The sequence below is a fragment of the Jaculus jaculus genome, chromosome 4 (assembly GCF_020740685.1).
Source record: "Jaculus jaculus isolate mJacJac1 chromosome 4, mJacJac1.mat.Y.cur, whole genome shotgun sequence".
Lineage (NCBI taxonomy): Eukaryota > Metazoa > Chordata > Mammalia > Rodentia > Dipodidae > Jaculus > Jaculus jaculus.
Window position 1 is genome coordinate 83,833,960 of NC_059105.1, and position 4,327 is coordinate 83,838,286.

A 4,327-nucleotide genomic window follows, 5' to 3' on the forward strand; every position below is an offset into this window, starting at 1 on the left:
TAAGGAGAAAGAGGGAGAGAGAGAGAGAGAGAGAGAGAGAGAGAGAGAGAGAGAGAGAGAGAGAGAGAGAGAGAGAGAGAGAATAAGCATGCCAGAGTTCCAGCTGTGGAAACAAACTCCATATGCATGAACCATTTTGTGCAACTGCTTTTACAAGGGTACTGGGAAACCAAACTCAGGTCATTAGGGTTTTCTGGCAAGTGCTTCACTGCTGTACCATCTCTCTAGGCCATGGTCCTTATTATTATTATTATCATTATTATTGTTGTTATTTTTGGTTTTTCGAGGTAGGATCTCACTCTAGCTCAGGCTGACCTGGAATTCACCTTGTAGTCTCAGGGTGGCCTTGAACTCACGGTGATCCTCCCACCTCTGCCTCCCAAGAGCTGGGATTAAAGGCATGTGCCTCCACACTGGGCTGTCCATGGTCCATTTTTGACAAAGGTACAGAGCTATTTTGTATAATATGTCACTGAGAAGTATATATGAAAAGGTGATTTTTTTTTTTTCAGGAATCTCTGAGCAAGCTATTGTTTGTGGTCTCTGAACTCTGCTTTATGTAGCCTTTCAAAAAGCTCTCCAAAGCCGGGCGTGGTGGCGCACGCCTTTAATCCCAGCACTCGGGAGGCAGAGGTAGGAGGATCGCCAAGAGTTCGAGGCCACCCTGAGACTACATAGTGAATTCCAGGTCAGCCTGAGCCAGAGTGAGACCCTAACTCGAAAAACCAAAAAAAAAAAAAAAAAAAAAAAAAAAAAAGCTCTCCATATTCCATAGTTACCTTGAATGCTTTATTGACCCTACTTATTAAAAAAGTTAACCAGACATCTTGTTGGAAGCTATTATTTTTGTATGTGCCTTGGGTTATGTTTCCTTCTTGCTAATAGTTGTCTGGTTTCTATTTGTCTGTTTTCCAGTCAATAATTTGTTGGAGGTATTACATCCTTTCTAGTTTCTGTGGTTCACTCTTTTTTTTTTTTTTTTTTTTTTGCATGTGTGCACACACACAGCCATACTTCCACTTTGCCAATAAAGTATTTTTGCAAGGAATATTCTTGGACCCCTCTCTATCCTCCATTGACTAGTTTATGAAAATCTGTGTAGGAAGACCACACTGCACTCTCCCATTCAATACAGTGCTGTATAGGTACCTTTTGATTTATCTCTTCTACCTATTAACTCTGTGGCTAATGAGTACAGGAATTTTGTCTCTTATTCCATTTATTGGCAATACCAAACACAGAGTTTGACCTGTGGTACTTATCAAGTAAATAAATAAATTAATGAATGCATTTGCATATCCTATGACCTTTCAATTTCTATGGCAAGAGTTTAGGTACAGTGAGTGTTTTTGAATATACTTACCTGCAAAAATATCCACAGAATTAATTTGTAATAAAAGTGCTTTTCTAGATTTTGGGCAAATCTGCATGCTGAGAATTACTTAGGCTATTTTAGTATTAGAAATTTTTTAGATTATCCAGTTCCATAGTCAATTTATTTTCTTGTATGTTTGAACACTGCATCTCCTTTTGAAATAAGTATTATTTACCCTATCACACAAGCTAGATAAATGTTATGATTGAATGATGCAATTACTGAGAAGGTCTTGAACTTAACATAATTTAATTAAAAAACAGAACCAATATAAAACATTGGAAGATTTCACATCAATATTGCTATTTCTCATTTTTTAACTGAAATTTAGAAATTTTTCAATACTGAGCTCTCCTTCAAAACAAACAAACAAAAAAAATGGTGGAGATCAGGACTACATTTCTCCACTATTTGACTTAGCAGGGTCTTTCTTTAGAGCCCACACTGACCTTGAACTTATTATATAGCTGCAGCTGTCCTTGAATTCATAATTATTCTGCCTCAGCCTCCCAAGTGCTGGGATTTTAGGTATACAACACACTCCTGGCCGGATTCTTCTAACAGATAAAGCATATGCCCCTCATTAGCCAAAATCTATTATGCACCTGATACTTTTATGTACTGAAAGACATGAATTGGGTTAGGTATAAAAGCTGAGATAGGGGCTGGAGAGATGGCTTAGCGGTTAAGCGCTTGCCTGTGAAGCCTAAGGACCCCGGTTGGAGGCTTGGTTCTCCAGGTCCCACGTTAGCCAGATGCACAAGGGGGCGCACGCGTCTGGAGTTCGTTTGCAGAGGCTGGAAGCCCTGGCGCACCCATTCTCTCTCTCTCCCTCTATCTGTCTTTCTCTCTGTATCTGTCGCTCTCAAATAAATAAAAATTAAAAAAAAAATTAAAAAAAAAAGAGAGAGAGAGGAATTATGGCAGGTATTTAAAAAAAAAAAAAGCTGAGATAACCAGGTCAAAGTGCTCAGTTTTTTTTTTTTTTAACTAAACTTTCCCTGCTAAGATCATCAAAGTTCCTGGGAAGCCTCTAAACAAGTCCTAATTTGATTCCAGATAGAAGAATTTACTGCTTGAATTCTGAATATTAAAGAAAAGAATTTTGTTTTGTGTGGCTACTAGGGCAAAATGACTTATGGGAAATAGCAAGTGGCAGTAAAGATGATGGGATGGTCACTATTTAATCATTATTTGATAATGATTTGCCAGAGTTGGGAGGATGAAAAATAGTTTTTACAGAACAGACTTCCTTGATGTGTACTCATAATGTAACATGTACATGGATTGTATGTAAGCCAAGATCTGTTATTACATGTAATGCAAGGAATTCCCAGCATACTACAGGTAGGCTCAGGTAATTAATGTGAATAAATGGATAGCATATATTATAATATTTAGCAAGTTTGTAAAATTGTAAAGCTCTAAAAACATATTGTTGTCTCAAGATATTTTAATCATATTGACTCCTTTCTTCTCAGAATCCTGAGATGTGTAAGAAGCCATATTAATTTGATTGACTTTCTTTAGCATCAGAATAGGACCATTTTCTTGTGGCTGCACCATTCTTCACAGTCTAGAAGAATAGTGTTTTTTTTTTTTTTTTTTTTTTTTTTTTACACTGCTGGTACACTCAGAGCTCAATGAATAAGATTGGAGTTCACATGGCTGGAGAGATGGCTTAGCGGTTAAGCACTTGCCTGTGAAGCCTAAGGACCCTGGTTTGAGGCTCGATTCCCCAGGGCCCACGTTAGCCAGATGCACAAGGAGGCGCATGCATCTGAAGTTCATTTGCAGTGGCTGGAAGCCCTGGCATGCCCATTCTCTCTTTCTTTCTCTCTCTCTGATTCTTTCTCTCTCTGCCTGTATCTCTCAAATAAATAAATAAAATAAACAAAAAAATTCTTTAAAAAAAAAGATTAGAGTTCACACATATCTATGGACTTGTCATTTCTAAAACTTAATGCTTTCTTTGTTATGATTGTGTGTGTGCGTGCGTGCATGTGTGTGTGTGTGTGTGTGTGTGTGTGTGTATGTTTGTTGGTGTATAGGTGAGAGTGTACATGCACTCTTGCCAAGGTAGAACTGTGGAGGTTGGAGGATAACTTATAGGTTGGCCCTGGCCTTTCTACTTTATTTGAAGCAGTGTTTTTCTGGATTCTCTTTCTGCTATTATTCTTTGCTGCTCTCTCAGTGAGTTTCCAGGGAAATTTTCCTGTGTCCTTGTCTCCCATCTTGCAATGAGTTTGCTTGTATTATAGAAGCTCACTAAGGCTTCAGCATTTCACATGAGATCTATGGATCAAACTCAGGTACCCAGGATTCAGAGGTGAGATCTTTATCCACTGAGCCATCTTGCCAGCTCCTAAAATTTTATGTAATTTAATTTTTGGCATGGGCATTCAGATTATTCTAATTAGGATGAAGAGGTTCTTCATTTCTTTGAACCTCTCATACCATGGTTATTTTCCAAATAACATAATTCTGTAATAATCTTTAGTCTAAAAACTAGTTTGCAAGTTATTGCAAAATCTAGAATTTTCTAAGAAATTAATTACAAAATAGATCTAAGAGCAAGATGAAATAAAAACCAACCATGTGCCTAGCCTGAGGAACATCTTATTTCTCTGCAAGGCAACCCTGTAACTTTACTTCAGTCCTATTTTTAAGGTTTGGGAATGATCAAGACCACACAAACAGGCAAAAATGAAAGCTTTTATTTGAGAAAAGCATGAGTTGCCAGGCTGACTCATAATAGAGGAGCACAGCCAATCTGAGTTTTCAGATAGTGGGCTTTATAGGGCTTCTTCAGTTGGGGGAAAGTGAGGAAGGAGAAATAACTCATTTGTTAAGTTGAACAGAAAAGTTCCTTTAGGGGAAATCATTACATTAACCATTTAAAATAGCTAGGTTGTAATACCAGAACAGTGACTATGTAACTTATGAGATAAG